The sequence below is a fragment of the Xylocopa sonorina genome, chromosome 12 (assembly GCF_050948175.1).
Source record: "Xylocopa sonorina isolate GNS202 chromosome 12, iyXylSono1_principal, whole genome shotgun sequence".
In the NCBI taxonomy this organism is placed as follows: Eukaryota; Metazoa; Arthropoda; class Insecta; order Hymenoptera; family Apidae; genus Xylocopa; species Xylocopa sonorina.
This window is the reverse complement of record NC_135204.1, coordinates 7641901-7662695: the sequence shown is the minus strand read 5'-3', so window position 1 is coordinate 7662695 and position 20795 is coordinate 7641901. Positions and strand designations below refer to the sequence as shown.

The 20795-nt window shown below is 45.6% G+C and overlaps 1 protein-coding gene across 1 annotated transcript in view; it reads right to left on the bottom strand.

Moving 5' to 3' along the window:
* LOC143429849 (uncharacterized) overlaps nucleotides 1–20711 on the bottom strand; it is a 31169-nt gene extending 10458 nt beyond the window's left edge. The window contains exons 1-2 of the mRNA XM_076905663.1: nucleotides 20614–20711; nucleotides 20365–20519 (exon numbers count right to left, since the gene is read on the bottom strand). The gene's annotated coding sequence lies outside the window, so the exon portion shown is untranslated. The remainder of the gene's footprint in view (nucleotides 1–20364; nucleotides 20520–20613) is intronic.
* Between the last annotated feature and the right edge of the window lie 84 nt (nucleotides 20712–20795).

Sequence of the window (20795 nt, the reverse complement as noted above, 5' to 3'; positions counted from 1 at the left end):
GCTCGTCAATTTTATCGAGCAGTTTGGATTCTAATCGAGCCGTCTTCTGATACTCCCGCGGTGTTTCGAAACGAGCGAAAGATGATTAGTCGGTCGAGCGAACGGTATATCGGTGATCGAGTGATTAAGTAGAATTTAAATATATCTATCCGCTGTAATTATACATTTCACTGAGCTAATGGACGGTAATTACGAAACGAAAACAATCGATGTGTAAAAAATTGATTAGGCAGTTGAACGATCGCAACATTTTTCTTGTAGACGGGTCGTAATTTCCGCCAATAGATTATTTATACAGACAGAGACGGTGATCAAGCGAATTTCTCTATTTACTTTTATCCGCTTCGGAGCTGAGGAGTAATTGGGTAAAAAATATTTGATTACCATACGATCTTCCACGCGAGAACAGTTCTGACGGCCATTGATGATTTTCCCTCGACTAAATTGGCCAACTGAATCACCGATTGCCCATTGTATTCCTGTCTCCACGTTTCACCATTCAGCTCGCGTGATTGCGAACGGTATCAGAAGGGTAATAATTAAATAATTGTTAAATTTAATTAATTAACCTAATCCGAATGCATTAGTTTACGAGGGTATATTGTAACGTGGGACACGATCCACGATGGCTCACGACGATAAGCGAAATAATTACCCTCCTTTTCCCGTCCCTCTTCCACTCGCGACGCTATCGACGACCATAACGCCCCGCTCGCGAAAGTGAAAGCACGATCATTACACGCTTTTTACGCCTAAACTGTCACCCGGTTTTTCTGTCGCACGCCACGCGATTCGAGCGGATGCGTCGAGTTCATTTTTTCTCTCCCCTTCAGACGAACGTATGAGAGAGAGAGAGAGAGAGGGAGAGAAAAAGAAGAGAAAAAAAAACAGAAGAAAAGGAGGACTACCGTGTGTACAAAGAGACTCATTTAGCCGTTTCCCAGCGTCTTAATCCGTGGTCTTAAGCGTAAATCGTTAGCGAACGAGAGCCTCGTCCGTTTCACAGGCACATTTATCTAACCGACGTGCCAGCCGGTTTTCTGGGCCGTGCAATTTTCCACTTTTAAATTTTAATCGGGCTAAAGAATACCCGCCAAGGTGGGATCTCGACTCTCTTTCCCTGCCATTCTTCTCGTTATCCAACGGAATATCGGATAATCCGCATGTCTCGCCTAGGTTAGACTTTTACAAAATGCCACCCATTACGAAACAGTGGCTGCTTCGTTAATTAATCGTATCATCGCAATTCATTCATCAATTGCGATCGACCACACAAGTAGAATCTCTGTTGCAACCATTCCCTGTTCATCCTATTTCGTTCACATTCAGTTTTCATTTGCACGATACCTTTTTCTCCAAATTTGCTTCATCAAAAACTGTTTCATAGAAGCAACCAGTTGAAGGTAACATTCATATCGTCTATATTGGTTGAAAAAAATGCTAATGCTCGCCGTTATTCAACTAGGATACAGCGGAATATCAAACGTCCCGTAGGCCAAGAGACGTGTCCTGGTAGCGATGCTCTGTAGCTGTAAAACCGGCTGCATAATCCGTGGATTTCCATCCACGAGACTAGACACGGAATGTGTACAACGACCGTGAATGCAAATTCGCGATTTTACGGAAGAAACAGACCGAGCCAGCGACGAAGTATGAATTTTTAATAAAACCGGACTCGCACGAAGGAACGCTTCCTGTTTCGAAAGTCCCCGCCCGTGTAAAAAGCGCGGCAGATTCGAGTTTTACGACGCGATGGCGGCGCGGACGTCTGCCACGAGAGCGTTCCAAGAACGACCATGCGATTCATGCGCGCACCAAGCGCATAACGATATCCATTCAACCGTGGTTGGGGTCCGTCCTAGGATCCTTCGAAGAGATGAACGAGACGCGTAATGGAATCGTTCATCTCTTCTCTGAAACGATTCCCAACTTTAACACGTTCTACCCGGTGCATTTTTTCCATGTCTGCATGATTGGCGTGCACGAGATGCTAAGTATCTATACATATGTGGACCACTAGTGATCCACGCCGCCAGGCAGAGCAAACTAAGTGTGGACCATCGGTGGCCCACGTTGCCAGAGAGAGCAAACTAGGTGTGGACCATCGATGGCCTACGTCGCCAGATGAACACAACGCCTGTGGACCATCGATGGCCCACGCCGCCAGACAGAGCAAACTAGATGTGGACCACTGGTGGTCCACGTTGCCAGACAGAGCAAACTAGGTGTGGACCACTGCTGGCCCACGTCGCCAGATGAACACAACGCCTGAGGATGTCGCTTTTTTCAGTGTTCCACGATTGAAGAATGAAGGTTGAAACCTCCACGTATCTCATTGTCGCGGCCATTTCTTCTACGATTAAAGAAGAATGAACGTTTTCCAGCACGAAAGTTTGAAGGTTAAACGCGCGACCAGTTTGGTCTCGATGAGAACGGATGGGACCGTCGATGACGATGGAAAAGGCAGCAGGAAATTTGGGTCGCCGCTGAAGCCAGGCGAAGAGCAATGAAAATTAAGGCCGCGAAAGAAAGGTACGACAGCTGTTGCGCAAAACCCGGGTAAATAGTTTCCGGACAGATGTTAACACCGTCGAACGGTACCGCGCAGGATAACACCAGCCGCTTCGCAGTTTGGCTGGCCTAGGTCTGGGTTAAGCCTAACAGGTCTTCGAAGTAGGCTGGGTCTAGGTCACGTCCAGTTCGAGACTGGATCGCTTTGGGTTGCGTCTGGTTTTGCCGGGTTAGACGGCTCGGTTAACGATTCAGCGGTGCTCGAATCGGGTCTGAGCCAAGTCTAGCTGGACTTATGGGGAGAACTACCCAACCGCGCACCGTTCACTCGCTAATGGAACTTGGGCCAGCGCGTAGACGCTGAGATTTACTTCCACAGAGCAAATCTGACGTCGATGAACGTTCTCTTTGAGGTGATTGTGAAATTCAGCGTTGAAAAGCCACTCTTGATGCCTTGGTAACATCGGAATAACGCAAGTACCTCGGTGAAAGAAAGGGCCGTAAAAAAACCGCGCAGCAAGCGCAACTGTCGACGATAACACGACAAATGTGCGCCAGCGACGAAGCACGAGCGATGGAACTCCCACTCGAGGTTCGATTTGTCAACTGAAACGAAAGCGAAATGTGCCACGGAGTATCCGGCTCCGAGCAGCGTCAGCCTCGAAATCGGGACGCGGTCTTTCACGATCGCCATTACGAGGCGTAATCGTTTCGACAGATTTCCTCGATACCCACTCTGACAGGCCCGCGGACACGCTATCCAACGTTGTGGCGACAGAGGGAAAATTGGCAGGAATCGCGACGGCGCACGACACGGTTGACAAAACCGGATATTATGATATACAAGCGGAGGAACGTGGCCATTTGCCGGATTATGTCATCGATAACGATATTCAAGCTGCTCGACGGCAATTACCCGGCCATCCGGCCGATCTTCCGCGACGCACGCTTTGCCAAAGATGATAATGCCCAGCCACGGATATATTATTCAGCCAATAACGATTTCCCCGCGAGGTACGTTTGAGAAACGTCGCTTCCTGGACGGATCGGTGGTAACGGGACATGGAAAATAAACTTCTCGCTAGATCGTCGTTTTCCATCCACACGGAATGACTTCTCTAAATCACTTCTTGCTTTTAATTAAACACAACCATCTGGACTCGAGCGTCGATTAAAGAAGACTAATCGTCGGGACTGGATACTTAATTGTCAATCGCAATTAAATTTTTGTGCGATTCTAATTGCGATCGAGTCGGCTGTCTCACCCTAACCTGCTCTAATTATCCATCTAACGATCGATCTTACGTAATAGCTGAGCTAAAATCGAGAAACTAGTTCGATCAGCCCCGCGCGCGAAATGGCCCCCGATCTGGAAGGTTCTCGACGGTTCGAGGCGAAGAACGAGGAACAGTGCCTCCGTGGCTACTCGACGCGTTCCTCTCAATAAATAATGGCTGGTAAAGGGGACGAGGGTGCCCCAATCAAGCCGAACTATTATCCAACGCCGCGGAGCGGGCTCGTTCCGCCAATCGAGCCGATCTGGAACGCACGCCAGTTCGTCTTTCTGCGTTCGTTTCAATCTATGGGCGCATTGATGTCGATCGCGTCCACGAAACAACGCGACGGATCGTGTCACGCGTCGAATTACTCTTATTTGTCCTATCATTCGACGATCGCTATTATTCCTCGAATATCGTTCAGCTGTGCTCTCCTTCGCGATCCACGAAATCGTTTCGAGCACTGCACAATAATCGATGCGGCTGATATGCACCTTGGAAACACCATTCCGTCCCAGTTCCCAGGCGCTGAAGTGCACCGAGCCCGTTTTCGCGACGATGCTCGCGCACGTTTTCTGTAAATCGAGTTCGGTCGGTCTTCCTGTCACTTCCGTAACCTGTTCTTGTAGCGGGAATATGTTCTACGGTTTTTGTCACGACCCGATCTCACGCTGCCGCCGGTTTTTTTAGATCGCCCAGCGTGAACGAACGCCTCTGAGGAAGCCTCTTCGAGCTCTACCTTGAACGTTCGTCCTTTCGTTGGCGAACTTCGATAGTGTGGCGGCTGTTAATTATTTTTTTTTTATCGAAGATGTAGAGAGGAAATTCTGTCGAAAGTCCAGAGAGATTTTTCGAGTAAAACATCGATAGAATCGCGAGGATGTCCCGTGAGAATGTTGACAAAACGCCTGGTTGTCGGAGATCCCTATCGTGCTCGAGTAAAGGATGATCCTCGACGGTGGCGCAATTACGTAGCCGGCTGAATAACCGCGGAAGTTCAATTAATCCGGATCACGCGATTCTGAAATGGTAAATGACGCGACGTAAAAATGAGAGCGAACGTAACGTAATAAGCGAAAGCCGCGTCTCCTGGTGAAAATTGCGACCGTCTGAATTGCTATTACCAGACGTTGTACGATAACGAAAGAATTCGAGACAACGAAAGACGGGGAATAAAAATCGTCAGGCCAGAGAACGTCGTTCAATGCGAAGAAAAAATTTAATCGAATTATTTGATATACGTGTTCAAGTAGCGTTTTTTCTCTCTAATTAAACGACGCTTCTCCTTCAGCAGATACGCGTTAATCGCGGAGGTAGATAAACGTGTTGTTTCCACAGCGAGTGCATTAAACCGCGGATCGTGTTCTGAAGAAACGTCCGCGAAATCGCGTTGGAACAGCAGAAGGTGTCTTCGCTCTTAAATCTCCCACTTCTCGAATTAGCAGCGATATAACATAACCCTCGAGTGTTATCGCGAATCTCTCCTCGCAATTCGATGCGATTTAGAAATGCTCGCCACGGTTACGAGAATCGGCCAGGAAATCCTTATCCACCGCTGCGATCGAGAGGCGAAACGCGAAAACACGATTTCAAAGGCGAGATTAAACGAGCATCCCTTAAGGATTAACGCGTCCCGCCGTCGATGGGGCTGCAACGTCTGCGAAGCGTTCTCGAAGAGAAATTCCTCTTTCCAGAGAAAGAAGATAAAAAGGAACACGAATTAATAATACGAGGAAACAAATTTCTATTGTGAGCAAATTTACAAGGATGACGCATCATTTCCCGGTTGATCTTAATTACCTGATTAGAATATGATTTATTAACATCGGTCACGCGAAATAGTTTCGAATTCCTGCGAGCATTAGAATTCTAGTAACAAAGTTTGCGATGTACGTGTACCTCTCATCTTTAATTAGAAACAGTGAGTCGATAATTTTACCAAAAGAATTCTCAATTTTTCCAAACATTTTATTTTCAACACCGGATATTATAACAATCTTAGAAGTGAAAAATGTAACATTAAAAATTTCCCTGGACATTTAAAGGGTTTGCCAAGATTAGTGCACAGTTAGCTGAAACGTTTGCACCACTTTAGGGTGTACGAGGGGAAACGAAATGGCGCTTTCGATGGAGGAATCTCGCGCTTTCGTTCGCAGTCAATAACAACCAGCCAGCGGTGTAATGAACGGAATGGTCGACGATATTACATTGTCGCCTATTAACGTGTGCGACGGCAAGGTAAGTGGTCCGATCGAGGTCTACCGGATCGGTGTTCCGATTGAGGCTCGCCGGAATCAAGTAGGTTAATGAAAATCGAGCGCACGGTTTGTCTTCTGAACCGCGAACTTTTCTCAACTTTCCACCAGCGACGCGTTCTGCTCGAGGATCAAGGAGGAAATGCGGGTAAAAAATTATTCATGTGCGAAAAATCTCTCTGGTATCGCTTCCGTTTGTTTAGCCAAACGATAGAGCGATTGCGTTCGGTTGAAAAGAATGTTTTTACTCTAACGCGTCTGCGAATGTAGTTCAGAATGAAGATGTCCGGCATTTAGGAGTTATTAACATTTATCCGGCTGGTAGCGTTAATGTCTGAATACGAGGTGATCGTAGAAGTCGTTGGATAGAAAGAACGTGCACGGTTAGAGGCGAGACCCGGAATGAGCCGCATAAAAATAACTCGTAATCACGTGGTGGAAAAACAGATCCACCCACATGTGAAGCGTGCAGAACATGGCTCGCAATAAAGCGTAGATTAATTGAATTTAGGAACAGGAAACGAGGAAAGCCAGGCTCGAGTAGGAGAGTCAGCGAGCGATCTAAAATAGCTGCAGAAATGCTTTCATAAAAGTACTCTTAATACGTCTGACAAAATCTTTGAACTCGTTTATCTCGAGGAAGAAGCTTCCAACAAAAAAATGCTTCTCTTCATTTTCGATGCGTTTCTCCACGTAGAATGATCCTTCAAAAGCTCGCACTGTTCCCTCAAGCGCACTCTGCACAATATGCTTCTTAATGTACGATTCTTAGGGCCGTTGCGCAAGCGTCCACGGTTACCACTTCCCTGCTCGCCTCTTCCTTTCTTTCGTCCGTCGCACGATCCATGAACCCGTGATGGCGAGATGCGTTTCAGCTTCTCCGAGAGTGCAGGCCGGAACGTGCGGTCGATTAGAAATTGGTTCGCTTTCGTTTCGAGCCGGGAGGACCTTCTCCGATTCGATTCAGAGCGCGCCAAGCGGACGAGCAACACTTTCGCGGGGACGGGTGTCCGCCATTATCGCCCAGACGGGATAATTGTACTAATTGTACAACTATATTTCGTACGAAAGTAACGTACAGTCACGAGAACATTTCAGACGAACGAATCGCAATTATATCCTTTGTTTAATTTCTTCCACTTTTTTCATTGGTTTTTTTTTCTACTTTTTTCTGCCAGTCTGTTGCGTTTCTTTTTGCGTCGACGATTAATAAGCTTCGAACTTTTTGCCAGCAAAAGTTGCGCGTCCAGAGCAGCGAGTCGATGGCTTCGCGCTGACTTCCGGTCGGCTGCAGCCAGCCGTCGCGCATAAATCTTCGAGCAGCGCGATCTGCGCCGTGTATCGGTCCGCTTAACTCGGCGGAGAACAAACGTCAACGTCGAATTTGCATATTATCGCGGGCCAGGCATCCATATAAATAATAAACGAGTCACGAACCGAGCGTGAAACGGAATTAATAGAGCTCGCGGGAGAAATTGCCGCCCGTACGACTCGCGTTCGATAACGTTTACACGATATTAACCCCTTCGCAGCGTAACGAGTCGACTGCGGATGTGCACGCGAGTTCGTATATTTTAGTTAGACGAGAAAAATGCTGGCAAAAGAACGAGAAGAGGAAGCGAGTTAAATCTAGAGCAACGATGATTTAAAGATCTTCTAAGAAGTCAATACACGCCACGAACCACTGCGACTAGAGGAGGCTCAATGATCTTAAATGACTTGGTAACGGCTCGCATATAGGGTGATGCAATTATCTTGTTAGATCTGTTGTCGTCTCTGGAGACGCAGAGGTGTCACGGCCAATTTGAACGATCCGATTGAACGAGGCTAACCAACGTGGCATATCCTCGTGAAAGGATAGAAATTTCAAAATTTCTACACTTCTATGTGTTTCGATGATTATAACTAGAGAAAGAATTGGAGAGTTTCCGATCGTTCCCTAAGGCAACCGTTCGTATTCTCGTTTAGAAACTGGAGTGCATGCCTATCGCAAAGTGTTCTAAGTCTGACGCTTAATTAACACTTGTCAAGGAGGATTAAATTATAGAAGAAACGTAAATTAGGTTCTCTGAACTAGCTCCTAACTGCAACCTAGTTTAAAAGACTGTTTATAATACAGCTTTGGTAAATTAGATCTTCGACGGAGGAAACGAGGACTTTTTATTTGATACAAAAGTGGACAACTCGAGAAGAAATTCAATTATGATCGCGTCTACAATTTTTAACTTCCTCGTCCAATTCTGCAATAAGCAAATGAGCCAGAAACATCCGAAAAAACAGCTGTTTCCCAAGAAGAAAATCAATTTCGCGAGGAGACAGCTGAGGCAATCGCATTTTCTCGATCGAACGATTGCGCAAAGCGAAAGTCGCTTCTTTCCAGAGGCTCCTTTACGTAAATTGCCATCTTGGTTTTGTTTAGCGACGAGAGGAGACAAGCGTACGCTCCCGTCGAGAGACTGGAACACGGTGCACAGAGTGAATGCGACGATCGTTTCTCATCGTGCGCTTTCACGGGTGAAGATGGAGCATTTTTTGAAAGGCCCGCTGGTTTGCCATTCGCCACACGTGGATCTTCTTTCTGCGAGAGTTACGAGATCGATATTTGTTTCGACGCGGACACTAATGAATGTTTACTGAATAGTTTCGAGGCGAGGTATTAAATTAGCGAGCGTCGAACGAGAATTAGATAGTTCTTTGCTGGAAAGTATTTTTCTATGTTTGCATTGGAACTACCTTGTGTGTTCTCAGTATATTTGCAACTCTGCGAGGAAGATCTCAGCGATATGAATGAAAAGTTTACAAAAGCGTGCTCTAGTCACTGTCATCGCTTTACAATGGCTTTGAAAGCTTCTCTAAACCTAATCCACCTTCGATTCTTTAACTATAGGTTGCCTTTATGTCATTTTATAGAAATTGTAGACATATCGAAGTGAAGCTTCGCTTGCATCTCATATCTCTAGCATCTCATACGCTGAAATGCTCGAAATTGGCGTCAAGTACTCAACCAAATTACCAATCTTCTTCGTACGACAGTGGGCATCGTTAAGCATAGCTGAAAACGTCATTAGAACTCGCCAAATGCCCTCGAACGTCCTCTAATTTCCTCTGGAAGCTTATTATAACGTAATTTACCCAATGGCTCCCTATAACGACGAGCCGTTCACTCGAAATGGACAGAACGTATTTACAGGCCATTTGCTTCCAGGCTGATTAGCGGTTGTTCGAAGGGAACCTGATTATTCCTGGTAAAACGGTCACGAGTTTACTTTGAATCACTTTCCACGATTTTAATCATCAAATTTCCCTTCAGGTTCTTCGTCTAATGGACACCATAAACCTTACCTACGTAGCTTTCGAATTTTGTTTAGTTCCAACGCATTCTTGTTACGTCAAACGGATATTTGTTTCTCGTGAAAAACCGGAAATCGTGCTGAATTATGCATAATGGCAACCTGTTTGCGAGGATAGATCGAAACGTAGCTGGCATAAATTCAGACAGCTATTATTGGTTATTTGTAGACTTTAGAGGAAAGTCTGATACGCAACGATGACAAGATACGAGGATACTTCAGACGATCGTGCAAGTAGATCAGACAGCAGAAATTTACGCCTGGTAAATACACGGGCCACTAAACTTGTCGGCCAATAAAAAGTGTTAATCAGTGGTTTCCTGTATTTGCAAAAAGGCTTTCGACTAGAAAGTTATCGGTGTAATTATACGATTACAGGTGTTTAGACTCTTGCTCGCGAAATATCAACAGTTTTGACTAGCATCCAGCAAAATGGCGTGCGACGTCATCGAATGGCAGATCGCTTCGAGCGAACAGAGAGACCAACTTTCCACGAGATCCTTTCTATCCGTGTACCATTCCGAAAAGCGGCTCTCGGACGTAGAACGACCTTGGCGCGCGTTACCTTCGTTAGCCACGATTTCCTGCCACGCCGCTCGTTTCAACGGCTTCCGTCCGCTCGGCCGGGCATTTTATTCCGTGTTACACTCGCCTTGAGAACGATCGCGCTCGGTTTCTGAGGTAATTCACCTCGATTCCCGGCTACAGTTGAATACGCTCAGTCGCACGGAGGATGCACGAGTTTCTATCCAGCGATGTCGACATTCTCGTATTAAAAAATTTTACAGCTTAGAAACCTGACGAGAGGAGAAGAAATATCAGGACAGTTATGACTGTCGTTCGTATAATTTCGAAAACCACGAAATTATGCAAGTCGGACAAAATGGAGTCCAATCTCGAACCATCGAAAACTCCCTTTTACTCGAACGGAATTGCGACACTTTTTTGTACCTACACGACCCAAATAATATCAGAGAAACGTGATGAAATCGAGACGAACCGAATTCTCCAATTAATCGAACCCACCAAACGAAGTTGCGTAATTTATGCTCGAATCGGAACAAAATTATGCATCGATGTCGATTCTGTCCGTCATGGATAGCGTCAATATTGTCGATGGACGTAACCCTCCGGCGAGTTTATGTCTCGTCATGGTCAGGCATCAGCGGTAATCCGAACCGAACGGTAACATTTTGGAACGAGCGCTGGGGGACATCGATGGGCCGTAAGTCGACCATGACAAATTCCCCTCGATTGTTTCAAATGTTTAAACAACGTCCAGGTAACCGACCGCAACCGTTTGTAGTGGATAGAAAATTCCGCTCGTTAGGGGCGCCGGAACGATGGGTTTTCCAGGCTGTTGGCTGCTTGTTTAAAGCTACCCGTTAATTTCATGGGCCGATGAAGAGCCAGGCGCCTCGCAGCGATTTTCTGTAAAAACGAGCCTGCGGAACGCTGCGCGACGCGCCACGCTGTTTTAAACATTTATAAGCCCCGAGCTCGTGTCGAAATTCCATAGAATCCTGCCTGCTCGTCATTCGATGCCTGCGATTGTTGCTCGGAGCGATTTGCATCGCGAACGATCGACACAGAAATTGGAAAACGTTCGTCACGGGAAAAGCGGACAACCTTTACCGTGGAAACTTTTACCGGTTAACCTTTTACCAATGAGTCTACTTCCACTCCAGCCATCCTGTGCGGCGGTCGACTGCTTCTAAACCTAGACTTTTACCAACATCTTCGTTAGTCACGTTCCGCAGACACACGGCAACGCGGATTCTTTAAGTCCGCGGGTAAGCAGAATAAATATTATGGCCTCTCAAGGCCGCTCTCCCCACTGCTGTTCGCTCTCGTACCTAACCTCATTCGCGCGTTTCTAACCTCTACGTACGTCTTGACACTTTTATGCCTCTTCCTGCTGAGAAACATCGGGACTTGTACGATTGAGACGTCTTCGAATCGTCCTGTGCGCGCGCGTGGAATTTATTGCGACACCGCTGTAAAATTCGTAAACGTATCGTCGAAAGGGCAACGAAACGAGCGATTTATCGTTGAATAGGTAATGCGCGTGGTATGCGCAATCCAGTTGATCCGCGAGCAATAATTCTAGCCTCGTTGCAGATGTTCAGAGAGGATCGAGCGTAGAAAGCGGTGGCTTTCTCCATTCATCTTCGAGCTATTTTTGCCAGCAGCCTCCGTCCAAGGATTAAACCATTGTCGTTATCCGCGACACGATCGGAGATAGGTGCGAATATTCGGTGCAACAGGGTAGAGTTGATATTACGTAATCGATTAGCGACTGGCATTTCGTTAATCGCTGGTCGGCTGGGCACGTAGCATCGATTCGAATGTTAATAACGGTGTTTTTGTTTGCTATAAATAGATTGGACGGATCCAGGCACGTGACCAGCGGAGAAGGTGAGCGTGAAATACCTTCGTATAGTAATGCTAATGTCGGCCGTGTCGCTTTTGGGCCGACGATGCGCAGAATACGAATTAGGGGCATCGAATTGCAGGGAATTAGTGGTATCAAACGCTATACACGCGTGGGCCACGGTTCTGCCAGTTGTTTACGAAGCGACACGGTCGAGCCGAGGATCCCGTTGCAAATTGCTGAATTAATTCGTTTTTTAGACGTCTCGTGGACTCATCATTGATTTTAAGAACCACTTATAAAACCGTAAACCTTGGAAATATACGAATACTTGAAATAGCGGCAAAATTGATTTTAGAGACCTTTAAGGATCGTAAATTTAAGTCGTAAGTATTGCATTATGAGGGCAAGGTCGAAACTGAAAGTAGAATAGAAAAATTTCGCTCTGCAAAGGTGGAGACTTGGATGAACTCGATGGACCATAGAAGATCGAACGATATCTCGCTGAACTGAGGAACTTGCTGATGGAATAACTGAAGAAAAGGAAAAGGAATCGAATTTCAATTCTGGAGAGATTCCTTTTTACTCGCACGATCCTTCCAGATCTTGTTAAGTTCACCACAAAGTCGGAGCTCTGTTTCAGAATTCCGTCCAACTCTCTGGAGAGAGTCTCGACCGTCCGGAACGATCTCGTTTACGTAACGATCTAACGGGTCCCGCATGGTACACGCATGGTTGTTCCAGCTGCACTAAACGGCCATCAAAATGGAAATGTACCCTTGGCCAATCGTCCTACGCGGCGTGAAGACATTGACTCCTGTGTTTTCACCGCAGAATCGAGATTTACCAGCCAGATGCGATCGACCGGTGTCGTTGACGTTGATTGAAAATAGCCAGTCATCACTGGGATGATGAATCGACGATTTGAACTATCGAACCGAAGGGCAATGTCCTTCGAGAGTTGGATAAAACGATGATCGTTGGTTCAGAAGTACAGACACGAATCTGATATAAAAAAATATATCCAACTTTATATACATTTAGTATATTTAAGAGAAAAAATGAATCTCATAAGGAGTTAAATGACGTGGTAATAATCATGAATATGTCGAGCATCGAAATTCGAGTTTCGCAAGAACACGCGCTTGTATGCATCGAAACGGGGTAAAACGAAGCGTAACACGGCGAAGACATCGAAATTTAAGTAATTACGAGGTAAATTGCGAAGAGAGGCACGCGTGTTTCACAAGCAACCGACATAACAGAATTGGCTTCCACCGATGCCGGTCTTGGATCTAACCTGATGTATTAAAGCGTTTCGTAACGACGAAAGGTCACTATGCTGATGCACAGCGAAGAGACGCCGACTGCCGCTCGTTCTGCTACACATCCTTTCCCATAGCCTTTCTCTTTCACCACGACCCTCCGTGTACCATACTTTCCTGTTCGTCCGCTATGATATTTTCACTTGTAAACCACAAAAATTCGCTACAACCCAGTGTCTCCATAGAGATCGTTGATCTTTTTAATTCCTCGAACTCTTTCTTAATCTTTATCTGGCGCGAATCGAAAAACCTGCTACATTTACCGCTACTTATTGCTCGTTACAAAAGAGAAGAATAAAACAAAGACATCTAGACTAAATGAATCGTACGATAAAAAGTATTGCGCAATTCATAGTTATGGACCAACATTCTGCTTGATAAAAGGACGAAAGTAACGCTCGTATAACAGAACCGTGTAAAGAAACGTTAAAACGCGCGAACATGGGATCATGTTACCACGATACGTGCTTCTGGGGATACGCTTACGTAATAGCTTACTATCTCGCTGCGGAAGAAGAAGGATCTTCAATACGGCTCGCCAGGACCAAAAAAAGAAGTTCGTAATTCACAGCTACGGATACACGTCGTGGAGTTAGAAAAAGCATCGCGAAAGAACGTTTCGAATCTCGCCTAGGAAGTAAAAATCCGATCTGCGAACCCAGCGACGAGCATCCCGTCGCAGTTAACGCCACGACTCCCTCCAACGACCGTTTCGATCCTCTTCCATCGCGTTCGTCCGCGCGGATCAGAGGCAATTTTCATGGTCGACATCCGCGTTCGCCAATATCGGAAAGAAGGAAAAAAAAAGTGGCTACGAGTTTCCTAACGGTTCCCGATAGCCGTGCTCGTTAACACGTATCGCCTGCTGCCACGAATATTAGATAACGCAGAAACGAACGGCGTCTCGCGTGATCCGTCGACGGTGCGCCGGTGGAAATAGCCGGCTAATAATCCATCGCTGGGCACGCAAAAACGTCCGCGGACGTTCTACTCGTTTTCTGGTAAAATGGTATCGCGGTTCCGTTACCCGCGATTCGACTTGGCGTTGGTCTCGGGGAGGATGCGGCGATCGTCGGTGACGTTTTTGGTTTTAATGCGGTGTACCGTACGACGGGGGACTGAAAAACTATGGAAACGTGGTGGGTCCGCGCGAAATCCTGCCCGCTAGAACCGGTAATTGCGGCCACGCATAGATAACACTGCGCTTCCTGTCTTAGAACCTAGGACTAGTCGATGCGAAACGCGAGAATTGAACGAGAACTGAGCGCCAAGGGATGGTCGAAAGGGGTTGTAAGACGATGCAAAGGTAACTCAGAATTGACCACGCCTGATCACAGGAAAAAAAAGGCGCGAACGATGTCTAGGACGCGTCTCGTCGCGTTCTCCAGTCGAATCACGAATCGCGAACGTGCCCGTTGGCACACTGGACAACGCGATTTCTCATAGGATCGTCGCGGAGCATCTGTTAACGATCAGATTACGCAATTCGTCCTGATATTCGCCGTGTAACGCCGTTTAGGAGTTCTGCAGAACAATCTTACTCATCTTCCAATTTCGTAACCGATTGTCGCGGCGCTTAAGGCTGGTTTCGCGTGTTACGAGCGAGCCCGACCAGCCGCTTAATGGCCATGCACGGGCATATCTGTTGGGGTTTTTCTGCCATTTTATGGCGATTTTCACGATCGAGGTGAAATCACCATACGAGAGACGGTCGTTTCGTTTCTCGAATCGGTGGGAAGCCAGCTGAGAAGTGTGCCGTGACAGCCGTAATCGGTGGTGATAATGACTAAATTGTTCCATTAATCAAATATTCGTCGCGCATCACTTGGAACGATTAGAGCGACGATCGAGCGTCGTTGAACGGCTTAGAGCCCCCGGATTGGTGAACGAGGTGAATCGCTCGATCGAATCGATTGGCGATGGGGGACAAAAAAATGGCGAGAGATGAGGTTAAACGGTCTACGAGGCGATTTGTCTTTCTGTCGCCTCATTCGCGCGATGAAACACCTGCGACGTAAACGATTGGACCACCTTTTACGGGAGAATAGCCTTTTTAGGAGCGAGTTGGTTCATTGGAATACTCCGTGTACCTACAGATGTACCTATAGATGTACATATCCATTGCGATTAATTCTCTCCTATTACCATAGCGATTTTCAGTTATTATTTCACGCGTGACCCACTAATCCGCCAATTTGAGATGGAAATGAATATTTCTAATTGTCTTTCGTTATCGCGCGCATCGTAGAAATCGATAGTCGAAACGGAGAGCGACGAGAAAGGAATCCTAAGGGCAGTCGTCGCTTTCACGCGGCGAGGAAAGGCCTTTAAGAGAAAGCAACGTGGCGCGCATCGGTTCTACGCTTCCTGGCCGTCCATCTCCGTGGCAGGCATCTCCCTTCTAATATTTTTAGACTTTCTTCCCCGCCTTCGTTCCATGTTTGCTCGTGCCATCGCGTCTGGGTGGCGAGATAACGGAATAGAAAGATAACCCTTTCAGCCATGCGTCTGGTTATCCGTAAAGGCTATCCCGAAACGCAAGCTCGGAACGGATTTGATATTTCCAAAGAAACGGCGCGGTTTTGTGTTTGGTATGGACTGATAACGAACTACGAAGACTGCGATAAGCAGTCTTTCCTTATGCTACCAAAATGGCGTACTCGTAACAATGATTCATGACGATACATCTATTTTACAATCCTTTTTCAGTTTTTTTAAGTATTCGAGAAAAATGGACGAATAGATAGTATTGTCAGGCGTGAGTAATTTGACGGTGATAATTCGTGTTACGTGCCTATGACAGCAGCTCACAAAAATGCTTTGATACTTTTAAATGCAGGAAAATATGCGAGTCCCTCCACCGCGAAAAAGGTGAAACAAAAAGCTTCACTTTCAATTAAAACAACGTAACGCTATTCACCGTTACGTCACACGTGTTCCATGTGTTATCGTTGCAAGGATCTTTTTGTTATCCTCCAGCTGCGAGACAGGCGCGAATTGTCTGGGACAGACACGATCAGCCCCAGGCCAGCGAGTCTTGATGAAAATTTCGATAGGTCCAACCGTGCTACGTTCACGCCACATTCTAAACGATATTTTTCTCCACTTTCTAAGCAGCGTTCAGCCTTTTATTAAAGAATGACTCCTGGAGATCCATCGAGCCCTCCATCCAACGTCTCTCGTCCCTGCCTCCGCGAGATGTTGGGGCAATGCCCTATCAAGGCTGTGAACATCCGCTTGTATCCAAGAACTTCCTTAAACCTCGTCATTTTTCAATCAAAGCCTTCGTTCGATCGAATTACTCGCTCGAATGGTAATAAATTCGCAGCTAGATGCCATTCACGTTGCTTTTGATCCTCTCGAGTGAATTTCGAATTCGTTTTTCGAGCGAAATGGTCCCTGCAATTTTGATGCGAATCTGATGGTTCTCATTTGAGACGATGAAGACAGAACAGAGGCGAACAGATTCGTTTTCAGCGTACAGCCCGTTTCAATGTCGGGGGATCGAGCGAACAGATCTTCGACGCTCGCATACCGATCGAGGACGAGTCGTGACGCGAATCGACCAGCCATCTTAATGACATTTAACTGGCTTTAGCTTCACGCTTTCGCGAGACACTGGCAGAGAGCATCCTCGATCGATCGTGGAACCGCATCGAGCGTTTCCTACCGCGGAAACTCGCGGAAAGGATAAAAAAAAGAAATAAGACCGTCCACCGACGCTCGCAGCCGTGACTTCCGCCACTTTCATCGGCTGTGCCGGATGAACGCGCGCCATCCGCGACCCTGAGGTTATGCAAATTAATTCCGATGATTAATTCTGTTCCGCTCGATGCGCGTGAGACGATAAATGCGATGCACTTTTCTGGATGCCTTTAAAAAACTTGGTTCCTTTCTTCTTCTTCCTTTCACTCGGAAATAGTTGCGTTTGCGGTCGTTCGCGAAGCTCCTTGTAAAGAGCTCTATCAATAGAGAGAATGTAAACGATGTAAGTTTTCATTTGCATAGCATTCCAAAGATGGAAATTCCAATTTGAATACTTCACAAGTGTTCGCTGATCAGAGTCATTGACCCTATTTCTGTAATTTTTTAAAACTCAAATACCACGGCACTTCACTTCTATTTAGTTTCATCAATTTTCTATAGATTCAGTTAACAGATTAAAATTCCTCCCTTATGCATCATACGTGCAGGCACCTAGGGTATTCGAAAACTAAGAGACATTCCTGCGATAATTTCGGATGATCGCGCAAACAATGCCCATTTTCGAATACAAATCACCAGATTCGCCGTAGCATTCCGTTCAAGGCGAGTTTCTGCGAACGGTTGGCGGCAGGCCATTCGAGGAGCCTAATTACGAACGGCCATTAATTCAAGTAGCTCGAAATCGTGTGAAGGATTTTTCTCGACAACGTCCGAGCCACCTCGGCTCGCGTGACAGCCGTTTCGCAAACGCGCCACCATATATTACCTCGTTTAAACGCTTAATTTAAAAAGCGACGAGGAAACGGTGTGGAAGATGAGGAGAACCGGAAGACGAAAAAAAGAAACCGTGCGAGAGATGAACAAGGATGAAGAACAGGAAACAGGAGGCACGAGGCGTCTTGCTCGATTGATATTCGCCTGGCGAGACGGGCCATAATTCGAATTATAATTTAACGGGTGCCTGCATCGCAGTGACGTACCATTGGCCGTTCCACGCGGGGCACCGCTGACGGAGGAGGATGGCTCACGCCGGTGGAACGTCCCTCGCCGGTTTATCCATAAGTTAAAGGACATCCGTCTTCATCGCGTACACACGCGGAATAATTGACAAGGATAAACGCGATAACCGTGAGCGCGGTTGAATCGCCGGTGGGCAACGTGCGCCAGGTAATAATGCACGGGAACGAGGTTGACGCCGTTTCCTTTCGACGATCCGATGATAAGGCGCGGACGGAGGTTGCATTTTATGCATTGACGGATTAACAGTCGACGGGGTCGCGCGACTCGAGAATGCGGGGGGAACGGGGGAGAGGATTGGAAGAAATGGTAATTCAGCCTGAGTAAGTAAAGGCACCCGCATTGTCCGTGCGTCGTGATGGGTATTGGGCTGGGTTAGACCGCGAATGGTACGTGACTCGAGCCTGGTTAAGGGGGAATTACGAGTGAAAAGCGAGAGAAACGTAAAAAGTCGAGAAGGTACGAATTGGAGGGGAACGATGGGTGATTTGGGATGGTTTTGAGAATAGCTACATAAATTGGGATGGTGTAACGCAGTTTCGCAGGAAGGAACGCAGGTTTTAGTAGCGTAGAACTGAACAGGAAGCGAATTTGACGCCAGACGATCAGGTTGGCGTGGATCGGAAATAAAATGTGGAATTAGAGTAGTTTGAAACAGAATAACTCGCGCTGCTGTAAAATTATGCGAACTCGGGGGGTATAATACAAACTGTAATGATTTGAAGCGAAATCGCGTGGATGTCTAACGAGCCAGTGCTGGCTAGAGGAATGTTCGTATTTCGCTTAAGAAGGTTTAAAATTCCACTCCTGAATCAACTGCCTGCCTCTGATTACATCACTGTTATATCACGCACGCAATGCATAACCTTCAACCGCGAAATTTTTTACATGTGCGTTGACCTTGAATTAAACGAGGTAAATATAAACGATGGAACTAGATGAACAATGATCTTGTTCTATATTAATGCCTCTGTAGTCTGTAACGAAGCTTCACGAAGCGTGAGTCGTGAAATGATTCGAACTAACGCAGTTTTCAATTTGAAAATTTTGATAATCGTTGAAAAATTCAAAAATAGTTAAGAGTTAATTTTCATAAGAAAAAAAGTTATGTATGATATTACAGCGAGTGCTCTTAAAAGTGGGTCGTGGTTAACGAAAGTTTGAGAACCACTGGTCCACGATAATAGCTAAGTGATACAGGTATGATTGGATCGTAATAGGATATACAGAAAGAATAGGCGGACATAAAAATGCATGATGTAAGTAAACCTGACGTAAACACGAATTCTTGTCTGTGTAAGTTCATAAAAGAAGAAAATTATTTTCCGGACCTGGCGTGGATTCAAGGAAACGGAAACTTCGAAAGACATTGTAACAGAATTATGAAACAAGTTTAACCAGCCTCACGGAAACCTTTTCTTCCGATCGTGCGTTTCAATTAACATTCACGACTGGTCTAGCACCCCGTAGTTTAAATCTTTTTTTGACACCTACTAATAACGTCTCCATTGCCATCAGAGACAAAGAGACATTATTAGTATTCAGCTCTGCAAAGTGTTTTAAGGACTTTGGTACCAGATGAACACGTAACCAGAGGGACATTTAAACATCACGTACTTTCAGTTGCAATAAAGACAATTAATGTTGTCAGATTTTCTGAAACTTAAAAATAATCAAGGTTCAAATGTTACTTCTCCACGATTATGCTATTTTATTTTAATTTTAGTCGTTCGAGCGGCGCCAGTGACATACAAAAAAATAATTTGTTATCGAAATATCTTTTTTATTCGCGTCGCATGTGAAATGATCTCGAGTGACGTGTTCTTTCATGGTAAAAAAAAAAAAAACGCAATGTATGCGAGTAACGAAACACAATGAGACGAGTCGCGGATCTAAATTGGTTTCGTCAATCGTTGATCAGTTTGCTCAACGACGCGGACAACGAAAAGAGTTACAGCAATCAAGGGGATTGACAGCCGGCCGGTGAAGGAACGAATTTAAAGACGGATGCAAATTGAAGATCGTTCCTTTGCCGTACACAATTGATGCTTTTCGAAAGGACAATTTCTCAATCGAAATGAAGACGCTACGAAACCAGCGATTTTCATTACCGGCTCAATTTCGTTATCCCATAATTTCGCAACAAATCTGCGATAATACATTGTACAATCACGTTGTTTAACGACGATAAGTCGTTATAGCCCGCGAAAGTACAAATTAAATAAAAACGATAAGATAGAGATAAAAAAACGGAGAATAAATGATAAAAAATGAAAGAGGAATAAAATGATATATATATATACCGAAGTTCTATATATAACTTCGTTCTCTTCAAAAATAAACTCAACTTTTATGGTATAAAATTTTGTAGGTTATGACGTAGAAAATTATAATATATCGATATCGAAGTAAAAATGGTGGGCAATAATTGCCGCTTAGAAGCGGATGGTCAAGTCTCTACACATTTTTATACGTATACGTACTTGAAATTATAACCTCCTCGAATCGCTAATCATCGTTACGTCGATTTATTTTTTTGAATAAACTCACCGCATCGCCGTCTTGAAACTTCCCTGACAGGTTTCGCGGCCCAAAACGTCTAAAAAGATCCACTTCCTCCCGATGAAAGGATCCTCTCCCCGCGCCTGCACACGTGCACGCTTCCTTCTCTGCCCTAAAATTCTGACGCTTCGCACTTTGTTCGCCTGAGGAAAAACATTAAACGTGATACTTTAACGCGATACTTGCGGAGCTCCCTTTCGAGACTATTCCCCTCCCATAAATAGCGATATAACCTACTCGTTTGTTCACTTTTCTACGTATTATCGTTCGACTCTCGTGTATACCATTAAATAAACTCGTCTACGCATGTTAAGCGGCTTGAATGTCGTCTTGTTCCGAATACTTTACGGTTCGCATCGATTAACTAGGTTATACCCGATCGAGAGAATGTATAAGCGCAACAGGTTTTTTAAAAAAGA